This window comes from Dendrobates tinctorius, unplaced genomic scaffold, assembly GCF_039654945.1.
Source record: "Dendrobates tinctorius isolate UK_male_01 unplaced genomic scaffold, ASM3965494v1 ptg000222l, whole genome shotgun sequence".
NCBI classification, from domain to species: domain Eukaryota; kingdom Metazoa; phylum Chordata; class Amphibia; order Anura; family Dendrobatidae; genus Dendrobates; species Dendrobates tinctorius.
The window spans coordinates 2,447,526-2,465,580 of NW_027361889.1; the positions used below are offsets into that span (position 1 = coordinate 2,447,526).

General features: G+C 46.7%; 1 protein-coding gene across 2 annotated transcripts in view; it reads left to right on the forward strand.

Annotated features, from left to right (window-relative positions):
• Positions 1-18,055, forward strand: part of IL21R (interleukin 21 receptor) — a 60,054-nt gene that overhangs the window by 1,974 nt on the left and 40,025 nt on the right. The window contains exon 1 of one of the 2 annotated variants that reach the window (XM_073555182.1): positions 14,428-14,585. The exons of the other annotated variant lie outside the window; for it this stretch is intronic. The gene's annotated coding sequence lies outside the window, so the exon portion shown is untranslated. Of the gene's footprint in view, positions 1-14,427; positions 14,586-18,055 lie in introns of those variants that run through there. 2 annotated transcript variants of the gene reach the window in all.

Consider the following 18,055-nt stretch of genomic DNA (forward strand, 5'->3'; position numbering starts at 1 on the left):
CCCACCGGCACCGTACGATCCCATGGGAGGGGGCGGTAGGGACTGGAGTGGACTTTTTCCCAGGATCATACCATTTATATGTTCTGCTGCGATCGGAGCTAGATCTGATCGCTGCTGTTAGAGGCAGGCGCCGGATGTGTAACACAGCCCACACCCACAGTGTCTGGTGCAGACTCAGCTCCTGAGCCCGCCTCATACACACGTTCTCAGTATTCACCATTCATGTAATGAAGATGTTGGAAGAGGAGTTAAAGCAGTCGCCTTGTCTGGAGTTTCTTCTCGGACACCCACTGGTTATTTTTCCCGAATAATCCCCCAAACCAGACAGCAAAAGGATCTAGGCTTAGCAAAACCAAACCCAAAGGGGAATGATTTCGAGGCTTCCGGGTCCAGCCTTAAAGGAGTCGTCCACAGCTAATTTATTTCTTGTTTACTTACATGCAGTGAATAAATAAATCCGCCTCATTTGCTCTTCCTTTATTTTTCCGTCTGCACCAAAGTATCATGATTCAATGATGGACACGTTCTTTGGATCCAGTTATGGGCGCTTCCAAGAGGAATCTGAGCCAGATACTTTCTGAAAGCAGAGGCTGGACAGACATCTGTCTGGACGGTTTACGTGAGCAGGGGGTTGGACACGATGACCCCGGGGGTCCAGTCCCACTCTACCATTCCAGGGTTCTATGACCCTTACGCTAGAGGCTTGTGTTGGCGTAGAAGCGTTGGGGCATTGGAGACGCGGTGTTGTCGTAGTTGTGAAGGTTTGTACTTTGTGGTTCTCAGATGAAATGAAAAGGAAGCAAAGTTAACACGCAAAGTAGAGGATGGGTGTATGCTGTATAGCAGGTAACGCCGCGCTGAAGGTGACGGTGCACCAGTCACCGTAACCACAAGCCGAGTCCTGACTATGAACATTGACAACATTGACGGGACATGAGATAATCTGAGGTTGGGTTATGTTTTGGTGAAAGTCATAAAATGTCTATTTGTCACGTCTCTATCATCTTCCGTAAATTATCTTTTTTTTGTTTGTTTTTTTTTACTGTTTCTCAGCTGTACCGCGTACAGTGACATATATCTGGTTTTTGTTCTTTAAATCTTGGCTCGCTACAAAAACAGGAAGCCAAAATGCCCAATATCATCAACCCCTATCTATACAAGAAGAAAAGTATTCACATCCAAAGAAAAGACCCCTGAACCACAGAAGTAAAGATTTTGCTGGTTCTTCGCCAAAGGTCGTCAACCCCATCTACACTAGAAGAAAAGAATTCATGGGTCACCTTCCCAGGGCCGTGGGGTACTCGGTACCAGGCCGGTGTCTGGGGGATGTGTCGCGGCAGCGGTGACCTGGTCCGTGGCCCCGGGCGCCCAAATCAATGGTGGTTTTGTGGTAGCTAATGGGATAATAGTTCGTAACACCACCTGTGGTGTTCGGCAAGGGAGGTGTTAAGCCGACGCTGCATGCAGATCCGCTGGGACTGATGGTGTAGTGCAGCAAGGATGGTGTAGCTCCCCACAGGTGTAGCTCCCCACTGGTGGAGCTGTAGTCCCAGGGCAGTGTAGGTGCAATGGATCTGGAGAAGTGCAGGATGGTGTGGATGCTGTTACCCAGATGTAGCGGTGCTGAAGGTGCTAGCGACGAAGGAATGGAGGACACCAGAGCTTGCAGTTTCAAAGCTTTACTCACAGTTCGTGGTACACACTGGTGCCTGCCTCCGTGCCGTGTCCTCCGGGGAAAAGACTCAACCTCCCGAGCAAGTCAGGGCTCTCCTCTCCAACACTCCGCCAACATGTACCTTTCCTGAACGACTCCTCCAATGCGCCTTGTGGAAGCACTCCAGTACTTAGTAACCCTGGAATGCCTCCTAAGAGATGTTCCTAGAACTCTACTTGCACGGCAGACAGCTGTAGCCTGCTTCGGGGACGTCTCACTCCCGGCTCTCTATCTATGTTGCTGTTGTGCCTCAAGTCTTTGATGGGAGTAATGCATTTACAACCAACTACTCCACCGGTGTCTGCTGCAGAACTATAAGTGTCCATACAACCTCGGGGACCGGGCCCCGGCCTTGCGCTGAGAACCTATAGGCAGGGTTCCTCTTCCAACCCACTCCTCCTCTCTGTTCTCTACTCCTTCGTTCCGTACTTGTCTTTCCCTCCTATGGATGCTTAGGTTACAGTTCTACGTCTTTCCACCTTTCTTACTTTCCCGTGCCAGCTGGCTCAAATCACTGAGGCAGCTGCAGAACTCCTTCCTTCATCCCTTCTTCCAGGGATCCTCACTCTGAGTGACTTCCTACTCCGCCGACCTTCTGTCAGACGACCCCCTAAGGGACTGACCTGTAATTCTAAACCTTCCCAACCTTTTATATGGGTCTAAACTCCACCCACCTCCCAACACATCCAGTGTTCCATGCAGAGAACCACCAGAGGTGCTCCTAATATATAGGAGAAGAAAGGACCTCAATGTGATGTGCAGAACTACCCTGTTGTGTGGGGTGTGAGTGTTGGAGCACGGGAAGGAGTTCTCAACCTACCAGGATGGTGGGGCACCGCACCTTAGGAGAAGGTGCAGTACCTCTGTGGCGACTGAGCCTCAGGGGCGCCACATACCCCCCCGTTAAACACAGCACGTCCGTGGGCTGCAAGGTAAACAAAGTTGACAGCAAAGAAACATACAAAAAATTTTGCAATGCAGAACAAACTTTTCTTATACTAAGCTTCCTAGTATAGGAGGTACTCATCTTGAACGTTACCAACAATTCTATCTAAAATTCTAAGTTAAACAGTGCAAATTTTTCCTTAATTCAAAAGTACTATATTCTGTAACACATTTTCCCTATTATATTTTTTTTCTTTCTTTTTTCTTTCTCCTGACGCAAGACGCTGACCGCAAATACCTGGTCCGTCACCTGTCACTTTCAATTCTTTATTCAAATTGCTCATCTCTATATCAGACATTCCTAATTCTTCTAGAAAAGCTATTTCTCAGTTACTAATACTCTTATAAAACATATTATCAAATACTTTTCAATAAAACAGTGCAAACATTCTTGTAAGTGCTGGACACCGCTCCCAGCCGGGATTTCTTGCTGTGTCCTTAGAGGTAGACATCATCTTCGAAAAGTGTCCATGCAGAACATTATCTTCGCAAAGTGTCTATATGTAAAACCAAGAGAGAGCACTTAAAGAGGTGCAAACTATTTACAAGAAAGTTTTGGATCATACAGCGTCCATGATCTCCTCAGTTCCAATCAGAAAACAACGCTGCCAATTTCCTTTGCCCCCCATATTCGATCCCTGGCTCGCTCTTGTCATCTGCACCTCAAAAACATTTCTAGAATTCGACCTTTTCTTACTTTTGACTCTGTAAAAACTCTTACTGTTTCTCTTATTCATTCTCGTCTCGACTATTGTAACTCTCTTCTAATCGGTCTCCCTCTTACAAAACTCTCCCCTCTCCAATCTGTCTTGAATGCTGCAGCCAGGATCATATTCCTCACCAATCGTTACACCGATGCCTCTACCTTGTGCCAGTCATTACACTGGCTACCCATCCACTCCAGAATTCAGTATAAACTTATTACCCTCACCCACAAAGCCCTTCATGGCTCAGCACCACCCTACATCTCCTCCCTTGTTTCAGTATACCACCCTACCCGCGCCCTCCGTTCTGCTGATGACCTGAGGTTAGTATCCTCAATAGTCAGAACCTCCCACTCCCGTCTCCAAGACTTTACACGTGCCGCGCCAATTCTTTGGAATGCACTTCCCAGGTCAATACGATTAGTCCCCAATCCCCACAATTTTAAGCGTGTCCTGAAAACACATTTATTCAGACTGGCCTATCGCCTCAACACATTAACCTAACCTATCCCTGTGTGGCAGAGCCAAAAGTTTTACCATAACCAGGTTCCCAGCATCATGTTCCCACATGCTTTATGCATCCATTAGCCCTCTGTGTCTGTACTGTTACACACTTAACATTATGGCTGGTCCATACAATCAGGGCAACTGTTACCACCCACCTTTCGTGTCTACCTCTTTCCTCATAGACTGTAAGCTTGCGAGCAGGGCCCTCACTCCTCTTGGTATTTGTTATAATCTACTGTATGTGATTATTGTTATGCTGTAATGTCTATTGTCTGTACAAATCCCCTCTGAAATGTAAAGTGCTGCGGAATATGTCGGCGCTATAAAAATAAAATTTATTATTATTATTATTATATTAGGCAACAAAAAGGGCTACCAGAAAAATAGAAACATAATAAACCAAAAAGGCACAACTGGTGCAAACAAACCCTCCTGGGTAACGAGACTTTTTGGGGAAACTTTAGTGCTGATCCCCTCCTGGGGTTCTGGAAGCTGAACTGGAACTGCTACCAGATGTTATGTCTTCATCTTGATTCTGGTTTCTTGCTATAGGGCCTTGAAGTTGTGGCAAAGGGAACCCATGATGCATCTCAATGCCCATCAACTGTTCTTCAGCAATAGGTGGTTCCACGATTCTGGTGCGAGGTCTAGTACCAAGGGATGCTTCTGCTTGTCGGCGCTGGTAGCGGCTAAGTGGGGGTTTTCTGGTAACGGGATGTCAATGTTACTATGCCAAATCGACCTAGATTCTTCCAAGCCATGGAGATGTCTGATCCTGCGGGCCTGGTCCAACCGTACCCTTCTCAATAGGGACCTCTTCCACCTTCCCATCTCTGACTGACTTGGGCCCCCAGCCGACTCTTCCAACTGCCCCATTTCGAGTTGCAGCAAGCCCGCCTCTGACAACGTGAACTCAGAGGGTAACCCATTAGGAGGGCCGGTATATATACCTGATACTCCCCGGCGGTGCGGCCTCTGCTCTGGTGCAAGCATATTGATGTTAGGTGCAGCCCGGTGGGACACCGGGGACAGCGGAGGAACTAATGGCGGTTCCGGGTCCGCAGGGGCCTCCGGTGGGACCTGTGCAGCCGCGTCAGGACCGGGCGGGAGCTCCGCTTCCTCCGCTCCAGCTCCCGGGATCTCCGGTGACTCTTCCGATGGTGTGATGGCGGCGACAGGCTCCACAGGGTCTGCTGGGATAGAATCTAGTGCGGCAGCGGCGGGTACCGATGTAACAGGTACCGCAGATGTAGGCCCCTCCCGGGCGCGCTGCCAGTTCAGTGTTCACAGCTCCTCCTGCCTCAGTCGCAGGCGGCGCGTCAGCTGGATAATCTTGTCTTCCAGCCGCTGGCGGTTCATCTCGTAGATCGGGTTGGAGCCTTCAGCCATGGCGCCAGGGAGATCCGTTTCCCCGCGCTTCGCAGGCCTCCTTCCCTCTCTCTCCAAAATGGCGTTCTGGCGTTCTTCCTGCCTCGGCCCCTTTCCCGCCACTGGCTTCTTCTGCCCCTCCTTCCGGGGGCTGCGTCTTCTTCCAGCGCCTCCATACCAAGCCAGTATACGAACCCCTCGGGGGGTGGGCCATGTTGCTGTCACACAGTAATTCAGGCAGGGGAGGCCCAAGACTCTTTGCGGTCTTTTCCTAGGACCTCCCATCTCTTCACGCCCTTCTTCTCCGCGCCAGCGGCCATTTCTAATGTCCATTTTAGGCTGTGTGCACACGCTGCGGAAAAGGTGCGGATTCATCCGCGCGGATTTTGTACAATCCGCAGGTGAAACCGCAGGTCAAAAGACCTGCGGTTTTACCTGCGGATTGCTCTGCGGTTTTGCCCTGCGGTTTTTCATCTCCTCAATGGAGGAGATGGCAAACCGCAGGAGAATCCGCAGAAAGAATTGACATGTCAATTCTTTCTGCGGATTGAAAACCGCAGATAATCCGCGCGGAAAATTCCGCACCATCTGCACTGCGGTTTTTGATTCCCATAGGGAATCATGGTACTGTACACCGCAGCAGAAACTGCTGCGGGTCCGCAGCGGCCAAAACCGCTGCGGAACCGCAGCAAAATCCGCAGCGTGTGCACACAGCCTTACAGTCTATCAAATTAGGTCTTCTGCACATTTTCAAAAGTGTAAAGTCCAATAAATCTCAGGTGCACAGAACCCGATGGTATCGGGGCTCGTCATCCTGTTCGTGACGCCAAATTGGGTCACCTTCCCAGGGCCGTGGGGTACTCGGTACCGGGCCGGTGTCTGCGGGGGGGTGTCGCGGCAGCGGTGACCTGGTCCGTGGCCCCGGGCGCCCAAATCAATGGTGGTTTTGTGGTAGTTAATGGGATACTAGTTCGTGATGCCACCTGTGGTGTTCGGCAAGGGAGGTGATAAGCCGACGCTGCATGCAGATCTGCTGGGACTGATGGTGTAATGCAGCAAGGATGGTGTAGCTCCCCACAGGTGGAGCTGTAGTCCCAGGGCAGTGTAGGTGCAATGGATCTGGAGAAGTGCAGGATGGTGTGGATGCTGGTACCCAGATGTAGCGGTGCTGAAGGTGCTAGCGACGAAGGAATGGAGGACACCAGAGCTTGCAGTTTCAAAGCTTTACTCACAGTTCGTGGTACACACTGGTGCCTGCTTCCATGCCATGTCCTCCGGGGTAAAGACTCAATAAACCTCCCGGGCAAGTCAGGGCTCTCCTCTCCAACACTCTGCCAACATGTACCTTTCCTGAACGACTCCTCCAATGCGCCTTGTGGTGTGAAGCACTCCAGTACTTAGTAACCCTGGAATGCCTTCTAACTAGATGTTCCTAGAACTTTACTTGCACGGCAGACAGCTGTAGCCTGCTTCGGGGACGCCTCACTCCCGGCTCTCTATCTGTGTTGCTGTTGTGCCTCAAGTCTTGGATGGGAGTAATGCATTTACAGCCATCTACTCCACCGGTGTCTGCTGCAGAACCATAAGTGTCCATACAACCTCGGGGACCAGGCCCCGGCATTGCGCTGAGAACCTATAGGCAGGGTTCCTCTTCCAACCCACTCCTCCTCTCTGTTCTCTACTCCTTCGTTCCGTACTTGTCTTTCCTTCCTATGGATGCTTAGGTTACAGTTCTACGTCTTTCCACCTTTCTTACTTTCCCGTGCCAGCTGGCTCAGATCACTGAGGCAGCTGCAGCACTCCTTCCTTCATCCCTTCTTCCAGGGATCCTCACTCCTCACTCTGAGTGACTTCCTACTTCGCTGACCTTCTGTCAGACGGCCCCCTAAGGGACTGACCTGTAATTCTAAACCTTCCCAACCTTTTATATGGGTCTAAACTCCACCCACCTCCCAACACATCCAGTGTTCCATGCAGAGAACCACCAGAAGTGCTCCTAATATATAGGAGAAGAAAGGACCTCAATGTGATGTGCAGAACTACCCTGTTGTGTGGGGTGCGAGTGTTCGAGCGTGGAAAGGAGTTCCCAACCTACCAGGATGGTGGGGCACCGCACCTTAGGAGAAGGTGCAGTACCTCTGTGGCGACTGAGCCTCAGGGGCGCCACATTCACACCCAAAGACCCCTGAACCCCAGAAGAAGTAAAGATTTTGCTGGTTCTTCGCCAAAGGTCGTCAACACCCATCTATACTTGAAGAAAAGTATTCACACCCAAAGACCCCTGAACCCCAGAAGAAGTAAAGATTTTGCTGGTTCTTCGCCAAAGGTCGTCAACCCCCTATCTATACTAGAAGAAAAGTATCCACACCCAAAGACCCTTGAACCCCAGAAGAAGTAAAGATTTTGCTGGTTCTTCATCAAAGGTCATCAACCCCATCTATACTAGAAGAAAAGTATTCACACCCAAAGACCCCTGAACCCCAGAAGAAGTAAAGATTTTGCTGGTTCTTCGCCAAAGTTCGTCAACCCCTATCTATACTAGAAGAAAAGTATTCACACCCAAAGACCCCTGAACCCCAAAAGAAGTAAAGATTTTGCTGGTTCTTTGCCAAAGGTCGTCAACCCCTATCTGGGTCGCCGCCAGGGCCGTGGGGTACTCGGTACCAGGCCGGTATCTCAGAGGGAAGTGTCACAGTAGCGGTGACCCGGTCCGTGGCCCTGGGCGTCCATGTAAAAGGGGTAGAGTGATGGGGATAAAGTCGTTGAGATGATTCGTGACGCCACCTGTGGTTTCTGGTCAGTTTGACCAGTGCTGCATGGTTGCTTCTCTGGGACAGATGGTGTGGTGCAGCAATGATGTTGTAGCCCTCCACAGGTAGGGCTGTAGTCCCAGGGCAGAGTAGATGAGGTTGGCAAATGAGGAGATAGTGAGGAGAAGTAGATGGTGCAGTGTTAGGCACAGAGATGTAGCAGTGCAGAGTGGGTTGGCGCAGGAAGAAGGCAAGGAGACAGATTAATGCAGTTCCAGTTCTTTTACTCACGTTCTTGGCACAGACAGGTGCCCGATTCCATGCTGCGGTCTCCAGATCAGGGGCTCAGCCAACTCACAGGCAGATGGGATTAACCTCTCCAGCTCTCCCTTTCGTGTGCCTGTTCTGAACGTCTCCTCACTAGCGCTTATACTGAAGTACTTGTAGTTGTGTGTTAAACCCAAGTTCCTCCTTTCAGATGTTCCTTTGAACGCTACTTGTACGGCAGACAGCTGTAGCCTGCTTTGGGGACTCCTTGCTACTAAGTCCCGGCTCACTCACGTTGCTGTTGTGCCCCCAAGTCTTAGGTGGGAATAAAGTGGTGACAACTTCTATTCCTCCAGTGTCTGCTGCAGGACCATCAGTATCCATGCAACCTCGGGGACCGGACCCCGGCCATGCGCTTAGAACTTGAGGAAGGGCTCCACTTCGACCCTAGTCCTTAGTTCTCTTCTTCTCCTTACGTTCCGCACTAATCTTTCTTCCTTCTGGAGAATCAGGCTTTCTATTTCTCTTTCCCATGCCAGCAGCTTCAGGTCACTGAAGTCTGCTGCAGCACCTCCTTCACTCCATCCCTCTCTGGGGATCTTCTCTCACAGACTGACCTTTTCCTAATATTCTCCAGCTCTCTTGTGCAGTCTAAGCTCCACCCACCTCCCAGCACTCTTCGTGTTCCAAGCAGGGAGCCATGAAGGTTGCTCTGCTACACTACTGTGTTTGTGTGGGATGCAGGTGTTGGAGGCTGGTCAGGTGTTCCATCTTACCTGGAGAGTGGGATACTACACCTCAGGAGGAGTTGCAGTACCTCTGTGGCGACTGAACCCTCAGGGGCGCCACATATCTATACTAGAAGAAAAGTATTCACACCCAAACACCTCTGAACCCTAGAAGAAGTAAAGATTTTGCTGGTTCTTCACCCAAATTCATCAACCCCTATCTATACTAGAAGAAAAGTATTCACACCCAAAGACCCCTGAACGCCAGAAGAAGTAAAGATTCTGCAGGTTCTTTCTCGAAATAACATTGTTTCTCTGGAAACTGCGGACCTTAAAGGTACCTATCACTTGCGCTATATATATGTAACTGTTTTACCTGGTGTAAATGCCGCTGTTCTCCTGAATCTACTGATGTGTTACTTTTGTTTCCGCTCCTCTCCGTTCCCGAGATATGGCCTCCTCTTTCCTGTATGTAAATCTAGACTTTTATGCTTAGTGGGCGTGGTCCTCCGCTCCTCTCAGTGGGCGTATTCTTCGGGACCACTCCCACTGACTTTAAAATAACTAGGTTTATATTACAGGGAAGAGAGGCCATAATTTGGGAACAGAGAGGAGCAAGAAGAAAAGAAAAACAACTCCGGATTAAGGAGAACATCAGCATTTGTACAAGGTAAAACAATCATATATTTATAGCGAGTGACGAGTCCCTTTAAAATCTGAAGATTTCCAGAAAAACAATTTTTCAGATTTCTAGATGGATCCAACAGAATCTTCACTTCTTCTGAGATTCAGGGGTTTTTGGGTGTGAATACTTTTCTTCTAGTATACATTGGAGTTAATGATGTTTTGCCAGATGTTTTGCCAGATTTAAGGTAAAAAAAAAAATTCTCATATTTCTGACAAGTGTCAGTAAAAGTTTGTGTTTGACCAACCATTTACAATATGTATAGGACAATAGGGCCTTTCTTACTAAGAGGCAAGATGGGCATCTCACCTCAGGCGGTGGTCTCAGGTATCTAAGTACTCAGCCACGGTAAAGATGCATGATGGATATGTATGTCAATAAGAGGGCCGAAGTGTGTGGAGTGATCTCAGGAGCTGAAAGTGCTCCACATGCACTAGATGCCAGCAATGTTACACAGCCGGCATCTGTTTCTAACAGCAACAGCAGGGGCTGAGCCCCAATTGCTGCTATTAACCATTTAGTTGCTGATATCAATCTTTAACTTAGGCATTTAAATGGAGCGGTCGCCGATGCACCAATGGGTTATTATGGGAGCCAGAGGTCTGCTAAAGTCCCCCGTTTCTGCTACGGTGGCTCTTTTGTGAAGCTTGGCCATCAGATATATACTTTCAGACTATCGCAAGTTCAAGTCCCCTAAGAGTGCAAAAAATCAAGTGGGTCGCCCTCCCAGGGCCGTGGGGTACTTGGTGCTGGGCCGGTGTCAGCGGGATGTGTCATAGCAGCGGTGACCCGGTCCGTGGCCCTGGGCGCCCAAGTAATGGGGGAAGATTGAATGGTGGAATGTAGTTAATGGAATAGTTTGTGACGCCACCTGTGGTGTTCGGCAAGTGAGATGTTAAGCCGACGCTGCATGCAGATCCTCTGGGGCTGGTGGTGTGTTGCAGCCAAGATGGTGAAGCTCCCCACAGGTGAAGCTGTAACCCCAGGGCAGTGTAGATGTGGAGTTGGAGGAGAGGCACAAGCGGTGTAGAAGCCGGTACCCAAAGGTAGCAGTGTTGGGTGTGTTGGCGCAAGAATCAATGGAGGACACCAGGGCTTGTAGTTCCAAAGCTTTACTCACAGTCTGTAGTACACACAGGTGCCTGCCTCAGTCCCGTGTCCTCCGGGTCAGATGCTTAATCAACCTCCAGATCAGATGGAATGCTCCCTTCCAACGCTCCGCCAACATGTGCCTTTCTGAACGTCTCCTCTTATAGCGCCTTTAAGTGTGAAGTACTCCTAGTACTGAGTTACACTGGAGTGGCTCCCGACTGATGTTCCCAAGAACTCTACTTGTACGGCAGACAGCTGTAGCCTGCTTCGGGGACTCCTTGCTCCTGAGTCCCGGCTCACTAGCCAAGTTGCTGTTGTGCCCCCAAGTCTTAGATGGGAGTAGTGCATTTACAGCTCACTACTCCACCGGTGTCTGCTGCAGGACCATTAGCATCCATACAACCTCGGGGACCGGGCCCCGGCCTTGCACTTAGAACTTCTAGGCAGGGTTCTCTCCTAACCCACATCCTCTCTGTTCCCTTTTACTCCTACATTCCGTACTAATCTCTCTCTCTTATGGAAGATCAGGTTTCAGCTCAATGTCTTTCTCCTTCTTTCCTTTCCCGTGCCAGCAGACCCAGGTCACTGAGGTCTGCTGCAGCACCTCCTTCCTCCATCCCTCTCTCAGGGATCTTCTTTCCTCACTCCTCTCTGAGTGGCTTCCTCTCCCAGACTGACCTGTAATTCTAAACCTCCCCGCTCTTTTATGTATTCTAACTCCACCCGCCTCCCAACATGTTTCGTGTTCCAAGCAGGGAGCCACCAAAGGTGCTCTGCTACACTCCAAGCAGGGAGCCGCAATGTGTGGGGTGCGAGTGTTGGAGCGTGGTCAGGAGCCTCCAACTTACCGGATGGTGGGGCGCCACAGTACCTCTGTGGCGACTGAGCCTCAGGGGCGCCACAAAAGGATAAAGTAGAAGGTTTTGAAAAACAATAAAAATATAAAAAATGTAAACATTCTTATTACCTTCCTTTTATCCCTTTAAAAATAAAACATAAATATATATACAGTATATATATAGAGCAAGAGAATCGCCATATCCATATAAGTCCATAAATGTATCCACGTCAAATGGGTATCGATAAAAAAAAGTAGGCAAATGGCGAAACAAAGCACAACTTTTATTTTTTTACAAACTGCTGAAGTTTTCTTTCACCACTAAAATAAAAAAATATCTATACAAGTTTGGTATCTACCCCTGGGACCCGCACCACACCTGCGCACCCACATGTTTTGCATCTTGTCCCCTCTGCTCCTGTCCTTCCTTTGTTTTCTTGCCTCTCGTACTGTCCATACGTAAATTGGTTTCCTACATGAGACCTATGAGGCGAGTGTATGTGGGAGGGCAACACGAAGGTGGCGGTAGACTGGCGTAGAGCTTTGTATGGAGGGTTTGATAAGGGAAACCACCTGTGCCCTAGAAAATGGAGTTGGCACAAATTATAAAACCTCTTTTCCTGTAAGCGATTCTGAGATGTCTGCAGGTCACTCACGCTCGTCTTGTATCAGCGCACACACAGAGGAGACATTACAGGGCGGCCATGCAATGCTTCCATCTAACCCCTTCAGCTATGCCAACCTTAGAGGATGCATATTACCTCTTCAGAGAGAGAAAGGACTAGAACTCTAGGACCACCTGTAATTGCCTCAAGAGTTCTATTCCTCCTCCTCTCTGAAGAGGCAATTTCCATATTTAATTTCCCAGAGGAGCATGCATGGCCTATAAGTCTCCTCACTCTGACATGCTAGACCTGGCTTATCACCCTCCACAAGAAGAAATGTTACCCCTTAGATCCCAACCTTAGAAGAATGTCTAGAAAGTGATCAAGCACCAGAAAGGGTCACTTTTTACCAGGGTTCCACCAATGGTATGTCCGCCCCTGGATGAAATGTAACGTAAAACTTCACCTCGTCAACCATGTAAAATTATGTTGGCTGTCGACTTTGCCTACTTTATACAGAATGAAAAAAGCAGGAAGAAACGTGCAAAATACACAATCCACAGACTGTGTCTAGATGTAGCCCTGGTGGGCTTATTGGAGATCGGGATGTCATATCCTATAGCGGAAACTGTTATATGTCCTACGCAATTCTGGATCAGTGCAGGATAAGGAATGCCTGATTTATCAGGGAAATCTGCTTCTTTCCCCTACTGGACTGATTTCTGACTCTCACTTCATGGGTAAAATCTGTATTCAGTGATGAGAGTATTTCCCATTACGGAGATAGGAGATGACAGTTGGTGCTTTTACAATTCTACGGAGGGGGGAGGAGCCAGAGGCAGACATTTTGTTGCAAGTTCTCCTGAAAGGACAGTCACCGTTCTCCGTAGAACTTTATGAGCACCAACTGTCATCGCCGATCTCAGTAATGGAAAAGTGTGTAGTCACTGAAAACAGATTTTACCCATGAACTGAAACTATTGTGAGATAATGATCAGTCCAGGATGAGAAAGAAGCAGATTTGTGTGATAAGATATGTTACAAAGTTTCTTATACTATTATTTATGAAAAACATTAAGACAATAGTTAGTCTTTAAAGGATGGATGGACATAAAAATGCAGGGGACTGAGGGGGTGGGTTATCAAGGATTTGGGAATGCTTTAGAAAAAAAGAAAATGGCCCAGTACTCACCCCTATACGTGGAAACATCTCTACTGAGGCCGGTGATTATGTGGATGTATGGTATGTCGTCACAACAGCAAAACATGAAAAGCAGTGTAGCATTGGGGGGTGAAATAATAATGTTGGCTGCCCAGAGCAAAATCCACAACAAGAAAATTTTTCTGATGTAGATTTTTATGGGTGAAAATTTCCATGCAGGAAAAAAATGCTGCTGCGAATAAAAAATAAAGTTTATTTTTGAAGATTTTGTTTTTGCGTTTTTTAACGTGGTTTTTCTGTAAAGAGCATTTTTCCTCCATTTCAAATGATCCAGTAATCAGATTTGGAGCGATTTTTCAAACAAAGACACCTTAAAGGGAATCTGTCAGCAAGGGTTTTTCTGCTATGTGATCTGAGAGCAGCTTGCAGTAGGGGCAGATGCCCTGATTCCAGCAATGTGTCACTTACTGGGTTGCTTGGTGCAGTTTTGATAAAATTCTTGTTTTCTCTGCTGCAGATGTAGCAGTGTTATGAATGCTGAGCTACCAATCAGTGATGGAGGCGGAGTTACATTGATTATCTGAACTGCCTGGCACAGGACACCTAGTCCTGTAGTGATAATCTCCTGATGATAAAACACTGATTGCATTGAAACTACAGCACACAGCCTAATAAGTGACCGCTGGAATCAGGGTCTCTTTCCCTACATTATGCTGCTCAGTTTAAATAGAAAAAACCTGCTGACAGATTCCCTTTAAGAATTGACATGATGTTTACTTTTCCAAAACCATATGAAAAAAAATAATGTGACCATACTCATAAAATCACAATCCTGGTGGAGATTTTTCGGTTTCTCCTACTAGTAATCTCAGTGAAAAACAGATAACAGGGAACAATAGACTGCATTTATCTGCACATCTCATGTGAACGTGAACAGAAAATGAAACATTTCTAGTATGGTTGAGCCGCCTTGTGACTAATAACACAAAAATGAATAAGACACTAGTTCCTCCTTGGAGTGAAATGTCATAGTCTCACAGGACAATGTAGTAACGGAAGCGGCAGATGTAAGTGACAATGAAAGGACGTCTGTGGCAGCTAACACTTAGAAATGGTTAAATATCAGAAATATGAAAAGATCATTTCTGGATTTTTTTTCTTCCTTATCGGTGCAGACTTAAGATCGATTCCTGGCTGTCGCTTCCATCCTTAAAGCAGAGGTAAGAATTCTCCATCAGTAGTACATTTAGTAGCCACATTAATTGGCAGAGTTTAGCTCACTGGATACATCACAGCTGAGTTTCAGAAGATGTACAGATATTATATGACCTCAGTATTAGGAATATTATGGAGGGGGGGTCTCATGTAACAAATGTATACCGCAAATGGCGCAATACAAAATGTACCGATTTCAGCAAGTTTATGTTGTAAATTGAAAACGAGTGCAGTTTCTTATTGTACTTTGCATATCAAATCCTCGTAGATATCAAGATATTTGCTTGCTGTGATGGAAACTTCCGCTGTATATTTATGCAAGATATCAGTCTGTTCTGGTCCCTACAAGAAGCACTGTAGCATGGAGGAGGCTCTGTCTTATGGAGTGAATTGCTGACGAGCGAGTCTTTCTCATGGTGTCTTTGCATCCTGGACATTGATCTTTCTTTCTTTGATGATCACACGGGTTCGTTACAGTTATCAGATCTGTTTCTTGTAAAAAGCTGTGCACTTTTTTTTTGTACTGATTCCTGTAGAATCTGCCTGGGTTCTTTCCTCTCTCTACATAATTCACAACATTCTCCATGCAGAAGATCAGTGTACTTTCCCACCTATCTACACTGATAAATTTTGTGTAATTTGCCCTCCCTGAGGACTTAGATCCTTTCCTCCCTCTCCACACTCTTATGTACAATACCATTTATAAGAAAGACTGCAGCATGGAGGAGTCTCTGTCTTATGGAGTGATTTGCTGAGGAACGGGTCTTTCTCATGGCATCTTTGCATCCTGGACATTGATCTTTCGTTTTCTGGTGATCACATGGGTTTGTTACAAAATATCAGATCTCTTTCTTGCAATAACCTGTACACTTTTTACTGTACTGATTCCTGTAGACTCTGCCTGGGCATTTTTCTCTCTCTACATAATTCACACCATTCTCTCTCCACACTCTGATGTACAATACCATGTACAAGAAAGACTGTGGCATGGTGGAGTCTCTGTCTTGTGCACTTTTTTCTGTACTGATTCCTATAGAATCTGCCTGGGTGCTTAACCCCTTCACCCCCAAGGGTGGTTTGCACGTTCATGACCGGGCCAATTTTTACAATTCTGACCACTGTACCTTTATGAGGTCATAACTCTCGAACGCTTCCATGGATCCCGGTGATTCTGACATTGTTTTCTCGTGACATATTGTACTTCATGTTAGTGGTAAAATTTCATTCAAATAACTTGCGTTTATTTGTGAGAAAAACGGAAATTTGGCGAAAATTTTGAAAATTTCGCAATTTTCCAACTTTGAATTTTTATGCCCTTAAATCACAGAGATAAGGCACACAAAAAACTTGATAACTAACATTTCCCACATGTTTACTTTACATCAGCACAATTTTGGAACCAAAATTTTTTTTTGTTAGGAAGTTATAAGGGTTAAAAGTTGACCAGCGATTTCTCATTTTTACAACACCATTTTATTTTTAGGACCACATCACATTTGAAGCCACTTTGAGGGGTCTATATGATAGAAAATACACAAAAGTGACACCATTCTAAAAACTGCACCCCTTAAGGTGCTCAAAACCACATTCAAGAAGTTTATTAACCCTTTAGGTGAGTCACAGGAATTTTTTTGAATATTTAAAAAAAAATGAACATCTAACTTTTTTTCATAAAAAAAATACTTCAGGTTCAATTTTTTTTATTTTACCAAGGGTAACAGGAGAAATTGAACTGCAAAAGTTATTGTGCAATTTGTCCTGAGTACGCAGATACCTGATATGTGGGGGGGAACGACTGTTTCGGCGCATGGCAGAGCTCAGAATGGAAGGAGCGCCGTTTGACTTTTTCAATGCAAAATTGGCTGGAATTCAGATTGGACGCCATGTCACGTTTGGAGAGTCCCTGATGTACCTAAACAGTGGAAACCCCCTACAAGTGACCCCATTTTGGAAACTAGACCCCCCAAGGAACTTATCTAGATATGTGGTGAGAACTTTGAACCCACAAGGGCTTTACAGAAGTTTATAACGTACAGCGGTACAATTAAAAAATCATATTTTTTCCACAAAAATGATCTTTTCACCCCAATTTTTATTTTCCCAAGGGTAACAGGACCCTAAAAGTTATTGTGCAATTTGTCCTGAGTACGCTGATACCCCACATGTGGGGGTAAACCACTATTTGGGCGCATGGCAGAGCTCGGAAGGGAAGCAGCGCCATTTGACGTTTTTGGCTGGAATTGAGATCGGACACCATGTCGCGTTTGGAAAACCCCTGATGTACCAAAACAGTGGAAACCCCCCACAAATGACACCATTTTGGAAACTAGACCCCCTAAGGAACTTATCTAGATGTGTGGTGAGAACTTTGAACCCCCATGGGCTTCACAGAAGTTTATAACATAAAGCCATACAATTAAAAAATCATATTTTTTAAACAAAAATGATCTTTTCACCCTCAATTCTTATTTTTCCAAGGGTAACAGGACCCTAAAAGTTATTGTGCAATTTGTCCTGAGTACGCTGATACCCCACATGTGGGGGTAAACCACTATTTGGGCGCATGGCAGAGCTCGGAAGGGAAGCAGCGCCATTTGACGTTTTTGGCTGGAATTGAGATCGGACACCATGTCGCGTTTGGAAAACCCCTGATGTACCAAAACAGTGGAAACCCCCCACAAATGACACCATTTTGGAAACTAGACACCCTAAGGAACTTATCTAGATGTGTGGTGAGAACTTTGAACCCCCATGGGCTTCACAGAAGTTTATAACATAAAGCCATACAATTAAAAAATCATATTTTTTCCACAAAAATGATCTTTTCACCCTCAATTCTTATTTTTCCAAGGGTAACAGGACCCTAAAAGTTATTGTGCAATTTGTCCTGAGTACGCTGATACCCCACATGTGGGGGTAAACCACTATTTGGGGGCATGGCAGAGCTCGGAAGGGAAGCAGCGCCATTTGACGTTTTTGGCTGGAATTGAGATCGGACACCATGTCGCGTTTGGAAAACTCCTGATGTACCAAAACAGTGGAACCCCCCACAAATGACACCATTTTGGAAACTAGACCCCCTAAGGAACTTATCTAGATGTGTGGTGAGCACTTTGACCCCCCCAGTGCTTCACAGAAGTTTACAACGCCCGGGCGTGAAAATAAAAAATTCGTATTTTTTCCACAAACATGATCTTTTAGTCACCATTTTTTTATTTTCCCAAGGGTACCAGGAGAAATTGGACCCCAAAAGTTGTTGTCCAATTTGTCCTGAGTATGCTGATACCCCATATGTGGGAGAAAACTACTGTATGGGCACACGTCGGGGCTCGGAAGGGAAGTAGTGACGTTTTGGAATGCAGACTTTGATGGAATGGTCTGCGGGTGTGATATTGCCTTTGGAGAGCCCCTAATGTACCTAAACAGTGGAAACCCCCCACAAATGACACCATTTTGTAAACTAGACCCCCCAAGG